The sequence below is a fragment of the Varroa destructor genome, unplaced genomic scaffold (assembly GCF_002443255.2).
Source record: "Varroa destructor unplaced genomic scaffold, Vdes_3.0 BEIS01000001.1, whole genome shotgun sequence".
Taxonomy (NCBI): Eukaryota; Metazoa; Arthropoda; class Arachnida; order Mesostigmata; family Varroidae; genus Varroa; species Varroa destructor.
Genome location: NW_019211454.1, coordinates 6,644,655 through 6,662,342, shown reverse-complemented (window position 1 = coordinate 6,662,342; position 17,688 = coordinate 6,644,655). Strand labels below are relative to the sequence as shown.

At 42.5% G+C, this 17,688-nt stretch overlaps 1 protein-coding gene and 1 long non-coding RNA gene across 3 annotated transcripts in view; one reads left to right on the top strand and one right to left on the bottom strand.

Moving 5' to 3' along the window:
- LOC111242808 (uncharacterized) overlaps nucleotides 1-17,688 on the bottom strand; it is a 403,678-nt gene that overhangs the window by 233,877 nt on the left and 152,113 nt on the right. The window lies entirely within an intron of this gene.
- The window catches only part of LOC111243137 (uncharacterized), a 48,956-nt gene continuing 41,028 nt past the window's right edge, over nucleotides 9,761-17,688 (top strand). Inside the window, exon 1 of one of the 2 annotated variants that reach the window (XR_015317582.1) lies at nucleotides 9,761-10,057. This is a non-coding gene — a long non-coding RNA (uncharacterized LOC111243137). The remainder of the gene's footprint in view (nucleotides 10,058-17,688) is intronic. The other variant, XR_002670330.2, reaches the window with a different exon arrangement.

Here is a 17,688-nt window from a genome sequence, read left to right as displayed (position 1 = left end):
CACGCAGACAGGTTTTTCTTTAAACGTATGGAGTGCGTTGTGTTAGCAGCCCGAAACGCTGGATCGGCCGCACGTGTCGTGAGCTTGGCATGTTGGCCCGTTTTCGTGCACCAAATTAGCCAATACAGCTCGATACCTCATATCCGCTGCCGTTGTCATAGCTACGAAAAGCGACGAGTATATGCAAAAATCCCCACTAAGACTTAGTCATCTACCCCTTTTTATCAATTCTGCAGATCCGCACCGCTGATAGTTCTCGAATCGGGAGATTGCAATTAAAACTACACCACAGTTTCAAAAGTCGTCGCCTAAAAACCGGTGAGCCTTTACTTGTACGTCATCAAAGCTTAGAGAGTCCACGCGCGTATGTACGTAGGCCTCTGATCTCCCTGATGTAGATTAAGGAACAGTAGGATTCAATACCCATTCTAATGGAAGCAACCGCAGACGCGGTCGTAAATGCGACCTCAATGCTACTGACGGTTGCAAAAATACCTACTACACCTGCAATCAAGCAGACTCTTCGCATCTGTAACACCTTTGCACGATGGCGCCTTTCTTCTCTAATGAAGCTGTTGGCTCGTTCTCAGTTCGATCTGTGCATCCGAACTGCTCCTTGCTATTTCAGGTAGATCAGGAAAATCTCGTGCAGTTTAATTACACCTAACAGTTCCGGTTTCATCTGCAGTGGTAGAGTATGCGGAGAAAAGGGGAGTTAGAAATGGGTTTATACTCTGCACTATATTGGGCACTAACCTCAAACAGTCCTGTGGGAAGGAGACAGGAAATTATATCCATACTCTGGAACTTGGTATCGAATAAAGCTCCACGTAAATTATCCTTAATGCATATACTGTGTAGGTACGCTTCTTACATAAGGTTGAATTTAAGTGAAAAGCAATACCGTCCGGTGCAGTAACCCGCTATCTGAAAATAGTTCACGTAATATTGCGGGTGGCCGTAGACGAACATTGAACACAACGGATACTTAGGGCTATGTATAGTCTCTGTTTCTTTATAATTGAAGAACACATTTGTCAAAAATACTTCTTATTATAATTGTTATTATCTTGTTCTAGCCTATCTTATCTGATCAAGTAGATATACATCGTCTGAAAATATAGTAAATATAATAAAAACAGCGACATGTGCAACCTTTTTTGAAAACTCTCTCTATGGCCTGTGGTAACAGGGCATACGGCGATGAAAATTGGTTCTTCAGCTTTTGTTTTCTCTTTCTTTTCCTCACTCTCCCTCTCGCTCTCTTTGTAATCTCGCTTTTTCCGTATTAATTTCTTACAGACTATCCAACATTGGAAGTGAAATGTCGCCATTGCTTCTTTGCCTTTAATTGAAGTGCCTTGTTGAAAGTCCCCCTTTTCATACTTAGGGCTGCTTTCTTCCACGTTCTTGCTCTCAGCAACCGTATCCTTTCTTGCCGATTTCTTCTCTCCATCTTTCCGTTCCCTTTTCTTCAGAGCTGACACCGACCTTTTTTCTCTAATGTGAAAGTTGTCGCTTAATGTGCGGTGGTAGCCTTCGACCTAATCTCATAAGTGCGACCGTCTTTACTTCCCGCTATCGTCGCCCAGAAGTTAATAAATGAATTATGTTAACATGCTGTGTGTAGGCTGGCTTCAACGTCCGCTACCTAATGACTGCGCTTAAGCGTCGTATGGCGAGAGAAGCGTATTCCATGAACGCATTTAAATGAGATTTAGCCATGTGTATGCCTACGTATGCACCTTGTACTCACCTGCACGTAAAGAGACCCTTTTTAGCTACTATGAAATGACAGCAGCTAGAGCACATGGCGAAAGAGAACAAAGGTTTAATTGGAAAGCTAGAGCTGCTTCCACTACTGCGACCATATGCTCTAAGAAAGCGAGCCTCCTTGGGGCGAGCCTTCAGAATCCTTAGAGCATTTGGAGCTCCTTAGCACTGTGACTCCGCTACGCTCCGGGCGGCCTGCTGTGTTTATTCTAAAAAGAAAATTTGCTCGCTGCTGTTTTAGAGCGGAGTGTGGCTTCTAGATAAACGACTGTTAGTCAGGGAATCGGCCAATTGGCACAGTGCCCGTGCCTGTCGTTTTAAAAGATAGCGATTAATTATAGATCGAGGACGAGAAGGACGGCCTCAAGACGTCCTCTCTACGTCTTGCCATTACGAAGGATCTGCACCGGCCTTCGTAATGGCAAGCAGACGACCGGCCTGCTAACTAAACTCAGAGGGACGCACTAGTGACTTAGTTGCTTCTTTGCGAAGATAAAACTTGCTACCTTTGCTGCCGGATGAGTTGGTCCGTTGATCCGCCGGCCTTGCTCCTATTCGAAAAGTTACTAGCAGATATTTTCTTTCATACATGTTAGAGTCTGGGAGAGCAGCATAGATGAGAATGCACGTAATATTACTGTGGGCCGGCTTGTCGAGTTGGAAACAGGTTTGAACATGAAAGCTGTCTGGCAGGTGTGTCATTTATAGTAATTCAGCCGAAAATATAGGAGCTGATAATTCCAAAACCGCTAAGTATTGGAAACATGTTTTAATTACCTAGATCCTAAAAGGAGTCTTTTTTTTGCTTCGTACTTATTATCGTCGTCTGAACTATAATAGGCAAACGGCCTGTTTTCGTGCGTAATTTCAAAGGTCGCTTAGTGCCCTACTGCGTGTATCCATCGTGGATATGGAAGCCTGTCGGCTACACGTCGGTTCATTTACTTTGGTGTTTGCCGTATTTCGCTGCTTCAGCATCGTACCTATTCCCGACTCTTCTATCGTACTGCAAGCAGAGTGTGCGCGCAGTCGTCAAGTGCAGAAAACTGTCAACCAACGGAGCTTCGTAGAAGTCCACAGCTAGACACATATGGACGGGCGGCACGAGTCTATAGAGAATTTGGGACGCTACACTGCACCTTCGTGGCTACTCGTACCCTCAATGGGCTTCTCTGCCTCTGATTCTCTGTCACACCCGATCCGAAAGTGCACTGGACGCAGAGGTGATATTCTCCATGATCGATGGAAGATGCCCGAAGCGTACGTCTTTGTCGAATCGTAGGATATCTCGTCTCCTGAGTCGACTTCACCGGCGTCAGTGACCCCAACCATGAAAGACAGAAAAGCTCTCTTTCTGGTGCGCTAACATGCACTGACCAGACAAGGAGCCTGGCAGGACGCTACTGCTGTGTCTCGGAATGGCAGTCGTTACCCCGTGGACCCGTTTATGGCCATAGATCTAAGTGGCCTACTGCTTTGGTTGAATTGGCAGTCATAGTCTGCTAGAAGCAGTGATAGGTCCCTCCAGTAGCAGTAGTGGCACCACAGATGGGTAATATAAAAAGAAAAAGCTGCGGACAGAAACACTGGTGTCTATCTATGCAGATGTTGTAGGACAACTAAAAAGAACGCAGGACAAGATAAATCTTATTGTTTTACTTTTTCTGTTTGTGTTGCTGCTGCTGCGATCTGATAAATTTCACGTTTATCTTGCTGAGCTATTTGTTATCATCGAGGTACAGATCGAATCTGGCTCTTGTTAAAGAGTTACAATTGATTGACTAGCGGTCGCATGTTAGATAGTGAATAAGCACCTCTGATGTGTGAGGTCTCGCGGTAATAATAAGGGAGCTTGTAATTTAGAAAGACACGTTCTTTGGTTTAAATTCTCGTTGTGGATAATACTCTGTTTGATCTTTAAAATACAGCTATTTTGTCTTATTAACTAGAGGCCAACTAGTGGATTGATGAAAAACTGAGTGCAGACAATGTCTAGGAAGCTGTCCACATTTGCGGGGCTCTAATATGATCCGCACTTCATGCTTAGAGAAATGAAAGAGGGCACCGTATCCGTGCCACTCGCATGTGTCCATGTTGTGAATAGTAAATATCACGTGCAAGAAGAACTTTCAAAACTGAGATCTTCTGGAGCAGGGGTGCTCGCAGGTGATGCCTGTGAGCTATCGCCAGTTCCTTAATTAGCTTCTGAATCTTCTCTCCACCAAATGATTATTACATAGAAGACTTAGAATGATCAGCTAATTTTTTTCAATGGTTCCTTTGGCAGCAGTTAAAAATAAAAAATCTCGATCCTCTATAGGGTTCGAACAGACCATGAGCCAACACAAGGAGGACTCTGCAAGTTGTTACTTCGTTTTTGATTAAGCGAGTAATACCAGAGCTGATCCAAAATATCGAAGCAGACACATACATTTTCCACGGGTGCGTTATTCGGCTATCTTCCCCCTCTCACGCGATCGTCCCACATCTTACTGCTGCTATTGCCCCTGTCGACGACCGAAACGTATAGTGTCATTGAAGTCATCTAGGCTTAGGCCGGGCACGGTCGTCCTCTGCGCTGTAGAACTTAGTCCCCTTTTCTCGACACCTGGTAAAGGCGTAAGCATGAGCGACATTGTGACGCAGTTCACGTTGCGATATCGTGAGCTGCACTGACCGTTATTACAACCTGGACTTTTTCGAGGCGAATAAAGCCACTGCTAGTAGCACTGGCAAAAGCAAGGTCTCTCGATTTATAGCAAGCAGGGTCTGCACTTGCAGAAGCGCTCGTAGCGGCAGTGCAGGCAACAGCTTACGAGTTACGAATCCGATGACAAAAACTCCACTTTCTCCTGGCCTTGCAAGCGTATTTTTCGAAACGATGTCATAAAAGCTAGTATTTACGGCTGTGCAGAACATCAAGCGATAAACTCAAAATGCGCCGATATGTGAAATTATTGTAAGCGATTCACAACGATACAATCATATGCTTCGGATGATGGGGCGCTGAAAGGTTTAAATCATTGGAGCTGTCGTGATTAACCACTCCGTCGCACCTCTGTTTAACTCAATTATATGCTACATGTTGCTAACATCACGAAGAAATCCGTCATACTTCAATATAAAGCATAATATAAGCACGGATAACAAGCGTCCTTGAGTTACTGTACTTTGCTGCTTGGGGTCGTGAGGGTTGTTCTGGAGATCGATTCGAAAGGAACGTATATATTCAAAATTAGCCGCAATCATTCCGTTTTAGTTTAGACCCTCAATAGTGGATACTGCAAACCCGATGCACCCACCGGCAGACATCTCTCGGTGCATTGTAACGCATAAGTGGTGACCTTAATTCTAATATGAGCTGACCGAATGACAGACAGGTGATCATTGTACGGCGTTTCATACGTTCACTAGCTACAAGGAGCAAACCTAACATAACAACTTGTCTAAAAGATAAGTAGCATTTTTGCTAAAATAAAGCGTTATCTACCAATAGTTATCCAATTAGAGGAAACGTAGTATCAAAAAAAATTTTTTTTTTCAAATAAAGGATTAGTGAGAGGACATTTATTGTACCGCTAGAGTGCCCTATGCCAGTAATATTATACACGGAGCGCATACTATCGTCTTCACCAAGATACACACAATACGTGTGCATTTTCTTATATCGATTTTATTTAACCATGATTGGTAGTAGATGTTGTTTGAACATCTCAAGCAATTTAAGCGAAGAAGAAATTCTAAAAATCCTGCTTATTCTGTTGCCATTATACGATCGTCACAGCCTAGCTCGAATGGGGTACCTTGGCCAAATAAATCCGCTGATGCCACGTAAATGCCAAGATCTAAATCAATACCCCAACTTAGCAGGTGGGCCAGCCAGCGTCATTTTGTTGCCAGACGTCTTATACATAAAGAGCCATGCGGAAAAACCTAACTTTAACCTAAAACAATGTAAACATGAGACTGTCGAGAGAAGACTTGAGCGGTTTTAACTTGTTCCTGATCCTACCTCTCGATTTCATTCACATGAACATCACTAACGTCAGATAGGACAAAAATTCGACCATCCTGAAACAAGCGAGTTGTACTTGAGATAAAAGCTGCAGTTTTCCATCACTATTTATTACGAAGCTCATAGGCCAATAGGGGAGCCAATTCCCCAGTTCTGCAAAACCTAACGCGACTATCCTGATATGTTGTACTTTTCTCTACTATGCCTATAATTGTAGATAATGCTTTTATCATGGTTTTTCTGTTTGCTGTCATTGATATTGAAACTTTTATTATTTTATTTATTTTTAGCATATTTAATTTAGAGTGCGAAATCACGTAAAAGCACCTGCCTATAGAAAAATAGCAAGTTACTCAAGTTGCCATCAAGAATTATTCTACTGTCAAGGAAAAGTGCAGAGTTTGATTTACCTTCAAATAGAACATAATTATTATTATGCTATTTCGATGTGTAATGTGAATATTCCTTACTGAGATAAATATTATTTAGCAAATCATCCAAAAAAAGACACTTTTTCAGATCTGCGATTTTGTACTACTCTCGTTTAACAAGCAGTTGTCCGGGCATTTGTCTTCATATGTAGATAATTCAATGACTTGAATTATGAACGGCCTACCCTCAAAGATACTTGGCGACCTGTAGAATAGAACTCAAGCTGCCATATTGGCAGGCAACAATATTACGACTCCGCCATCTCTAGGGCACTTATTTGTCATTTGTGACTTACTATCACTTACTGAAGCGTATCTAGTAACCTTACCCCAATACCGGTCGCCTGCGAATTATATCAGTCAAAGCTGGGTTTGTTCATCTAATGTACACACAGATAAACAATCACACTTACCTGAAACACGAATAAGACGACATTAGCTCCTGTTTATAAAATACTATTTTTGTTTGTGTAAGAAGGTTGTTAATTATTTACTCAATAGTAAATAGTACCCCTCTGCTAGAGCAAATTTATTCAAAAAATAAGCTTCACATAACACAAAAAATTATAAAGCACAGTCCATAGGATATGTTAAATAGTAGACGAGCTCAAGTTAGCTTTTAACCTTTTGCTTTCCTAGTAACATCCATTCCCAACTTTTTATTACAGTATATCCCGGAGTATTAAAAGCCATTACCAAACTTTTTTTTGCGCACAGACGCGATAATGCGGCACCACCGTCCGAAGGCATCCGTAACTGATTCTTCGTCCTACCTTCGTTTCTTTCCGACAGTGATGTGATGTGATGGGGCTTTGCTATTGAGCTTCAGATCCATCGTCAGTTGCATCCCACCCATCCCCCTTCCGATCAATTTCTTACTTGCTGTTGACTTTTCCACACGTTTTCAGTTTCTCATTAGACTCATTTCGATACGCCAGTCGATTCCTGGCCATGCTGGTTCCTGGCAGAAGTCTTTGGTCGATTGCGAGAGCTGCTGACTGCAGAATTCGTTTTTAGAGACTGGAATTACCGTATCGCTTAGTCCAGAAAGAAAAATTCTGGACGCTGTTGTTCCTTTTCGGCCCTCTCGCTTGCCCTTTTAAATGTGTTACTTTCCCCTTATCGCGCACCCTTTCTCTGCTGCACTAGCCATTCTAGTTATAACCATTAGATCTAGTTTTGTTTCAAAACGAGCCGAACACTCAGGTGTACGAGTTCGATCTACGCAGTGAAACACGTACATAAAGGCTATTTTCTTATATTTTTCTCTGAAATAAACAAGGTTTAACAATATTCATAAGTCTTAAATATAATTTAGAGTTACTCAAATGATTGCCTATAGATAAGTTAATATTCCATTTTATTGCATTTTACATTTTTATACCGGCTTTTAAGTCCTTTGAAACTTCAGCTTTCCAAAAAAAGGGAACGGGGCGACAAAACTGGCTTCTCTAATACGCGTTTTAGTATGCCTATGTGTTTGAAAAAAACAATATTCTTCTTTCAAGCTGAGACAAATCACAATGAAAGGAATCATAGTATGTTTTTCGTGTTTTATGTCTGGCAAACAAAAGCCATAAACGGCTGATTTCCGGACGAAACAAAAAATATTTATGCCTGGCTTCTAAGATAGACGATGTGGATTCGTGGTTTGCTTGTTTATTTATTAGTATTAAGACCACAAGCTTCAAAAGCGTAGACGACATATGGCTGCGAGTCTTGAACTCTGGTGATTCAGGTACTAAGGTAAACATTTTCGTCAAAGGTCGGATGTCGCTTTTTCCCTGTACAACCATTGACCGGCTTTGTCTCTCGCTTAGATATGAAAAAATATTCTGCCTAGATTAAAGGAAAGCTGTATCTGCCAATCAGTGGAGTCGACCAGCGGTCTTTAGCTAGGACTTTAATTTTCAGCTTTACATAGAAAAATGCTATACGTTCTCTAGTAAACTCACACCTGATTCGTGCTCGATACTTAAGCGATACTTCGTTTAGACGTCCATTAGACTTTTACAACACCGTTTGTCTACGGGAAATTATGCTCTAATTTATTGCGTTAGTAGTTGAATCCTATGAGGTACCGGGATCTCCAGCGGAAGGTCTGCCTAATCGTTATCAAGGTAAAGGCCTAATTTTGGTTGAGACAGTTACCATTGCGGTATCAAAATGTCCTTCTATTCCCTTATGTCGACGATAGAATTATTACACTAAAAAAAAAAATGCGCCTAGGTCTAGCTTAAAAGCTTAATCATTTTTGTATTCCTCAGGTTAGTAGCTAAATACGGTGCTATTGCACTGCTGAGAGAAAGATTGAGGATTTCATGTTGCCTATGTAGCTTAAATTGAATAGGTTAGAACACGACTAGTGACATCTTTTCCAGAGTGCTTCAAAAAATGCCTGAAGGCACCCTGGAAATCTATTCTCAAGGCCATTCGTTATGCCAATCCATGTCATAGTCAGTACGTTATACAAAAAATGAAGGATGTCGGAAGGCGTTTGACAATCTTGCAAATGAAGTTTTAAGGTGAAATTGTATTCCGTTAGGATAGCCCACCAGGAAGACCCGCCAGATTCTGGGTCGTAATCAGTTAGTAAGCGTTATAAAATTTTTGACGTGTGTCGTATTCCATATGACAAATTTACTCTATTAATTTGCCTAATTGCCAATAAAATTACGAAAGCGTTACTTTCTGCCCCCAGCCTTACTTCCTTATAGTATAAGCCATAATGAGACGTATCAATAATATAGCAAATAAAAATATTTTTTTCGGCATTCTCTATTATAATAATATTACCCATAATAATCCCTCTATAATAATATTATCCATTATTTTTTATCTTAGTATTTATAGATATCTTTAGACTCATATCGTTTCTTCTAAAGCGGTTATATAGCAAAGAAGATTATACGGCATCTATTTATTTTTTGCCGGACCTTGGCCGTAGGTGCTTCAAAACTTCTGGCCACGAAATCTTCCTAGACATTATTATTGAACAGGATAAAGCCAGAACCGTAGAGTGTAGCGTAGTTAGGGGCACAAATGCGCGCATGTCAGAGAGAGACTACTTTTATTAGCAATAGCCACGTCTGTCAAAGCTTCTTTATTTGAGTACCGCCACTATGTATCGTCGTTAATTATTTTATCAGGCTCTTTCCATAAATCGCCTAGCCATCCAGAGCAGATCATGCACTTGTCTAACTTGTCCTTAAAAGACAGTTCTCTGTCTGTAATGACACGATCAGGATTACGGAACCTATTACACTACCATGTCAAACCATTGGTATAGGTTAATACGCACTGACCCAACTTGTCAACATACCATTACCACTACACTCTATGTCGTGTCACCTATTTGACATACACCTTTGGTGCCATACGCACACAGTCATTAAGATCAGTTTCTAATAGAGTCCCCTCTTTCTCTCTGGAAATAATGAGGCATGCTCTTCAAAAAAGGTTAAGGAAGACTCTCTGCGTCTTTCTTTTCTACGCTCCCGTTACCGAACCCTCACTAAGACTACTTGCCCGCGAAGAGAACTCTCTAATTCAGGAAGTGTGTCAAGAGCTGCTTAACGACGCTTCCGCTCTTGGCCGTGGTCCCGTGCTGTCATTACCAGTCGCCTGACTTCTTGCAGAGGACTCTCATTGATATACTGATGATAGTATCACCTGAGACGGACGCAACAGCAAAATACGACGTCTAACAAGTTTATTCGGCTAAGTATAGGCGCAGTGTGTTATTACGCAATGGGAGACAACGCGTGGTGACCAGTCTAACCTGTGCCGCGCAGTTGCAAAACGGGACCCTGCTTTGTTAGCAGAATTACTTCAAATGGTTAGTGAGGTCATGTAATTGTCGATTTTTACTTCGATAGCTATCGATTTTTAAGGTCTGCAAATATACCTTGAAAGTGTTCTTGACACATAGGAATACTGACGGTGTGAAGTGCATTATCGCTGTATGCGGTGAGATACGTATCGAAGGAAGATAAGGCTATATAAGGCAACCCGCTTGTCTCTAACTGTTTCCTGCGGATTTTTTAGTAGCCGGAGCTACGTAAGAGATTTAATACTTCGTATAGTATTATATATAGCTATACATTTTCATGGAATTATGTAGCAACAGGGCATTCTGTAGCTTATTATGTCAGTAGTTAATGACCAACCTTGCATCAACGAGCACTGCTAAACGCTCAGTGTAAAGACCATACGTGCTCAAATATAGATAAGGCTTATACAGGTATGTATATACGTGACCGCATGCGTGACGATCTACGTGACAGTACAGGAAAGTTGCGCGTATCGTATAATGAGCAATTTGAAGAAGAAGTTTAGAGTGAAGTGGCCACTGTAGAGGAACGTGTAACCCTTCGCGAAACAGAGTCTAATCGAGCTGGCGACCACAACCGAAATAGGTGCAATTGGGAGAAAAGGACCGTTTCCGGTTAATTCTTGCATCGACTCGAATGGGCATGCTTACTCACCTTGTCGTGACAAGAACATAGACGCTGGGAAAGTACTTTCCAAACAACTAAGTGCGGCTGTTGTTAGGTGGAAACGAGGTCGATCTAAAATCCTGCCGGTATGGTGAGCTACTGTCTCTACGCTTGTGGCCTTGACGGTTACAGATTGTTTGCGACGACAGCGTCCCGTAGGGTATACAAAGAGCTTTACGCTTAGCGACTATTACAGGGTAGATTCGTTGATAAGAATTATAGCGGACAAAATGTGTGTTTTAGTCTCGTTGTGAAGAGGCAGACGATGAATGACTTCAAATGAAGTGATGAAAACATGATACAATTAAATGACTGAGGCACTGCGCCCGAAGCTGTGAATAGAAGATTGAATGTACATATAAACCAGCGATTTCAACCAAGGTAACGCACATAGTGCTCCTGCATCATTAGTTAAAAATATTCGCTTTAGTTGTTGCAAAACAGTGAGACACACGAAGGGTATTTGCTCGGCATGTTTCCTAGCCGGGTATCTTTGGTTAATAGTGCAAGATAGACTATCCGGCATTGCGTTTTTTAGTTAAATCTAGAACACCGTAGTATGTGGTTCTACAGGTGCAATGTTGAATGTTTGAGGCCTTCCGCATACAACCCCAAGGTGGTAGACGAGCAAAAACTATAGTAATACACACATTTGTGAATAACATTAATTGTAACAAATTTTAGATCCATAGATGGAAAGTCATAAAAAATATAAAATCATAATAAAAAAAACAAAGCAAAAACACTAGTACCTTGACTAACTTCAAGTACTAGTATGTACACATTTAGTACAACAAGCTTGTCCTAAATGCGGCAGCAGCATGACCTTAACATATCCCTATGCCTTCTGCCCTTGCGATGTGACCTTAGGGTGATCTGTCGCTAAAGGCGACCGTAGACACTGTTGCAATGGGTCGGTTCGCTAGAACCCGATTCGTTGCTTATGGGAAAAAAATTGCATAGCAACGTCCCCTTAAAATTCAATCGAACTAATTCAAAAACAATTGATAGTGGCGTACATGTTAGGCAAATGGTAATGCATTTACAAATCCAAAGGGGAAATCGAAGGCGTCTTTAGCGCTAGCGTTGCGGCGAACCATAGCCACAGCTAAATGAGAATTTCTCATAGATTCTTACTAATGTTTTGATCATAGCGTGTCAATATATTCGATTTAAGACTAAAGGATAATTGTGAAGTAACTATATAGAATTTTGGGGTTCAGCACCGTCCCCTTGAATTTCGAGTTACTAAAATTCAATAGCTATGCATTAAAATAATTAATGGGTTTCATCAACAGAAAATGCTTGCTTGGTAGGGCAGTGAGTAACGTGCTTGTGTGCTAACTCAGGGACATATGAGGCAGCCCAAGCTCGAATCCGGTTATAGACACACCTTTTTTCGTGCTAGCAGAAGGCACCAATCGTCTGCAGTAATGCCTAACAGCTGAAGTACCGCACGTAAAGCACGAAAAGCCTTTATGGAAATACGGAGCTTAAAGTTCGAGTTCCAACTAGAGGGAGTTTTCCACAAGATCCTTAAATGAGATCTCTGGCAACAGCGGGCAGTATACAGAAGTTTTTTAGAACTTACCACTTATTAAAATGCCGCGTCACAAAGTGAAATGCTTTGACAACCTTTCTTTCATAACATTAAGTGTTCCGATAGCTATATCGTTGTTTTTGTTTAGCAGAAATGAAAACCTATTTATTATAGAGGTGCGATCAGATACATTGCATTTGGGTCCCGAGTGGATTTATTTAGAACTCTTTGCAGGTAGGCTTATTGCTGGTTTTTATTACATAGAATTTGGTAATCATTAGGGCTTTGTATGTGGTTTGCGGGTGCATGGTGCCCTTTAAGCAACCTTTTATATCGTACATGATAAACCTTTTGGGTGAAGCACAGATGTGTAGTACGTTCTTGAAGAACAGTACAGCGCCGGTATTAACGTCCTGGGCTTTTCCATGTCCACTTTTGAACAGGTCACTAGAGCTACGGCTGTGCTCATTAGATGCTACGCCACTGGACTTTTTGCGGTACATTTGTCTCAAAGATGACGTATAGACACGATAATCCAATACATTTCGCAAGCCAATATAAAGCATTTAAAAATATAATTAAACAATTTCACAAAAAACTTAGAACCATACTATATGTCTAAAAAGTTGTTTTGAACGCAGTGTTCAATACGCGAAAATGTTTGGGAAAAATTGAATTTCTTACGCACAGAAACTATCTTTGATAATGATAGACTCTCCAATTGAAACTTGCGATCCTTGGCTCGATATTTACCTACGTATTATACTTTCCCGAATCGATGCCATTGAAAGACGATTAGACAACCTGGCATCATCGAGGAGTCGTAATTTTATGGAAGAGGATTGAATCCGTTTTCGGGGTTAATCCTACTAAATAGTACAGGCTCTGATGCTTGAAGCATCAAGCTGATGCTGCTTAGATAATTGAAGATCGATGGGGGGGGGGGGGGGTCGGATGGATACTAGCGGCAGAGGTGTACCCGTTTTGCGCTACTCGATTCATATAGCAACTGAATTTTCAGTAACGCTTTGGCTTCTACGTGCACCACGTCGCTACGGTTTGCGAAGAGATTTTATTACTTGGGTCAATAAAGCAGCTAGTACAGATGCAAGGGCCGTTGCGGCCGTGAACCCGCCGATTTCCGCCATCTTTGAAGAAGCGGAAGAACGCTTTCACTTTGTGTATTGAACAATGAACAAAGGCCACGAATGCATGCCATTCAATTTGGAAGCAGACACACATATAGACGCACACACAAAAAATAAGCGAATGACTACAAAATAACAGTACTGTTTTTAACTGTTCCGCTTAAAGAAAATTTGGGCTTTATATGACAGACTTCGTTTTTGGCCAGTCTCTTTTTGATTCTTTTCTAGCTCTTAAATGTTTCGACCTTGCTGGAAAAATGGAGCTAGCAAGCTGACTCCAATGACTCGAAACTCCACTAACTAGAAAGATTGCGTTGCCTACCATTTACAATTATACGCACATACGAACATCCCATTTCTACTGCGCATGCCTATTAACGGTAACAGCAGACACAGTCACAGCTGTAGTTGCTGCTGTTTCCGTCCGCAATTGCGCTACTGGTTTTGTGAAAAGTTCCCTCGAGGGAGTTCCATACGCGAAACTTAGCTTTCTATACAAGTTTAGCAATATTTAGGAATACAATAGGTTTTAATTAAAAAGAAAATTGAAAGCGACGTGAAATCAAGGAAGAAGTCGGGTTTGAGGCTAATGAGTAAACAGGCCAATACAGGCTGCGTATTTGTCCATGCGTTTATCAACGCAAAGGCATATTCGTGTAGAATGCGTATGTCTGTCTTGCCTTTTGGCCGATGCTATATAAATGGCATACACTTGAAAGCAATCAGCAATGCTGTAATGCCTTTATCATATCTCTTTCGGATGGAACGCCCTTCTTTTCATCCGAATTCCCACAGCCCCTGCGTCAAAACCAGGTTGAGCTGTACACAAAAGTACTGGCACACAGATACCTGAGATACTGGAGAAAAGAGCAAAACGTGATGCAAGAAAATGAATACATTTGGACTCAAAAAAGAAGCGCGCTGAAAAGAGTCTCTCGGTGCGTGAATCCTATTAAAATGCGACAAGAAGGACGTATTACGAGAGATCAAAATGGTCGTATAACCAAGAGCCGAATTTTGTATGCCGTCGTTACGAGCGACAAAAACGCAAATTAACAGCAGAACTGTATATTTTCAAATCAAACACACACTTCTAAACAGTGTCAAAAATATCTTTGTTGGACTGAGTGAAACAGTCAGCGTGTGACATACTAGTGTACGGCAGCTCTGTACAAATGACGAATCGAGAATTCACTCTACAAAGCATGAGAACACTACGAACTATACCGATATAAAAGTCACTTTGCGTTTTCTGGGAATCAGCTGAGTGCAGTCTAGTTCATTATAGGACACTTCGGGGGTGGCGCCGCTTGAAAGCGGCTTGGAGCAGGCGTACTTGTCACATCGCACTATGTTAGAGGCCGCAGGAAAGCTGAATGTCCTTGAGAGCGTATTTTGCCTTGTCGCCGCTACGTCCGTGCAGCTTCGTTTCCTAACACTCTCGTCTGCTTACCGCAGAACTTCCTTTACGCCAATGCTTGTACCGCCTTCGAATCTAAGGAAGACAAGAGGAGGCAAGAAGTAGAACACACGAAATCATTTGCGAAGCGACGACAATCGTGTTCTTCCTTTGCAGATCTCTTCTCTTCATATCTCTCTTTTCTCGTCGTTCCTCCCTTACCCGAGCCGGCCGCGCCCTCTCCCCCTTCCCTTGTACCCAATGCCTTAGTAGCAGAGAGGAGAGAAGGAAATTGAGGCGACAAGAGCGATTTGAATGAAAAAACGGTGCTAGATGCTATGCCTTTCCATTGCGCTGCCTTCCGTGCTTCCAACCGATCCGCTTCGGTCCGGATCGAGAATAGCTCACGCCTCAATGGATGAGGCGGTTTGGAGGATATACGCACAAGAATAGTTAAACAAATTCTTTTAGTAGTTGAGGGACATGGCTGTATGCCTTTGGCTTAGTTGGCTGGTACAAAATCCCCAGCCCTCAATGGGATTTCCTTTTCGCACCCCCTAACACGACCGTTTGCGTAGAACCATACCCGCCGGGCTATCGGCCACTACACGTGCTGGCACCACCACTTAAACAGGCGCGATGTGATGATTCGGATACTTCAGCCAGCCGGCCAGCGTCGTCTACCACTCACTCATTCTTTGTATCCTCGTTCATCCTAGAACACTTCTTTACCCTTACAGCCATGGTTTTCGCACTACCATCTTTTGCAACTCCTCTTTGTACCGCTCGCTTGGGCCTGCAGTCTTCTCTCCGCTACATTCGCCAAGAGTCCCCAGTCTTGCTACGTCGTTTCCGTGCGTGTCTCCTCTACTCCCATGAGCCTTATCCAAACGAAGCCCGGCGACTGGGCTATGGTTTTCCTACCAGGCTCTGCCGACTGCCTATCTACGGCCCGCCGCCGCTCGTGAAACTGTTCTAATAGCGAACGGAAATGACATTGTTTAACTTTCTCTTCTTCGTATCTCGTTTCGAGACCAGACGGCTCGGCCTAGATAGGCTTGACCCATACTATTCAATGGCAGAAGAAGCCCTCACAATGGTTGCTCTCGACTCTTGTGGGTTAGTGTTGCCTGGGTTAGCCTTCGTACGGGAGGCAAAAGGGAAGGTGGCTGTGCCTTCCGCGTCGCTACCTTCCTCATCGCTAAGACGAATCAAAGAGAGACAATGTTAAGGAGACAGAACGAAACTGAAAAACGAGAAATGATAAGACACTCGTCGCTTTGAGCCAACAGGCGATAAACACCGCGAGGATAGCACACTAGCTGCATCAGAAAGGATATTGCTGGCACGGACTACGTCTAGCCACTTATGAACATCTTTAGCAATTCGATAGGGCAATGCGAAGAAGCAATTTCTGCTCAGTCGGGTCCTGTTGTGGCCCGTTCGGGGCTTAGTCGATAAAGCAGAGGCTGAAAAAGCCGACCCCAAAATGGACTCCCAAAAGAACCAGGAGCCTTGCATGAACGCTTCAAAACAAAATTGAACTCCACCGGATCGCTTAACGGAGGTTAAGTCAAATAAAAAAAACTAGAAGTTTGGTCCTCTGTTCCGTATTCATCATGTGCACGTAAAACGAGGTTTGTAAACGAAGACGAATGAACTTCTAACTGCGCCCTGATATTTTTGTGTAAACACATTCTCTACTTTACGTACACACGCTAAGCAACCATAAAGTGCTAATGAGAACAGCCTGAATTAAATTTAACAAAATATCGATTTGTATCGAATATACAATATGATAGGCCTAACAAATATAAGAGCAAGAATAGCATCGCATAAGGAATATGCAGTTGATTGCTTTAATACAAATTTGCCACTTTGTGTACTTACTGTCTCCGTGACCACGGCGTGATTCATAGTTGCCTTAGTTTGACACCACTGCCAACACCTGCTATTTAGTTTAACCTTAACATACCTATGCCATTTTCCACGCTCCGAGAGGTAAAGAAGCGCCCAGTCATTTTCTGAAAGTTCACCTAGCTCATGCTCGGAAGGCCATCTTATTCCAGTGGAAAGCGGACAATGCAAGAAAGTAGTTATTTTCCTAGATGTTGCTGCTACTATGAAAAGCGGGAGCAACAGCAAGAAACGTGGGCAATCCTAAAGGGCCTTGAAAACCACATATTATTTGCTTTGAGTCGCTAGTCTACCGCACGCGTCGTATTCGCCTCCCTTTTAGCACTTCCGCGGCCGACTCGAACAGAAATGACAGTAACATGTTTATGTGCTCGGAGGTTCCGAGGGGTCACTGGATTTGAAAAACCGCTGTGGCCAGACATCCCGCCGAAAGATCATGGATGACAAAACTGTGGTTAAAAGGCTACAGAGTTGCGTTCGGGACACGAAGTAAGGGGCAAGTAGCACATACGAAATTGTTAAGATGATGATATCAACAAAGGGCAAATACCCTTGATGGATAGGCGCTGTCTACGATGGGATACGAAAGTTAGAAAGCCTTGGCAGGGCTTTGATCACAGAGGAGCGTATGAAGTGGATGAACGCAATGCTGCGAATGTTCAAGAAGCCCGTTTGCTCAGAAACGTTCGGTCGCATAGAAAGGGAGAGGGAGGTTAGTAGGAATCGAAGGACCCATGGGACGACAAGACCTATATAGTGGAGAGCAGTGACGGCAAGGTGGCCATTGCGATTTGTGCAAGTGTCATTCCTTCTCACGGTTGAGCTATTGATATTTGACTTAGTTCATTTTTGGTAGTAAGGTTCAGTTCATTCTTCGGCGTACTCGCTATGGCTCGCTTTAAAACTTCGGTCTACTTTCACGCTCTTCGGCCGCTTCTTTTTTTACCTTCGTCACAGTATATAGAC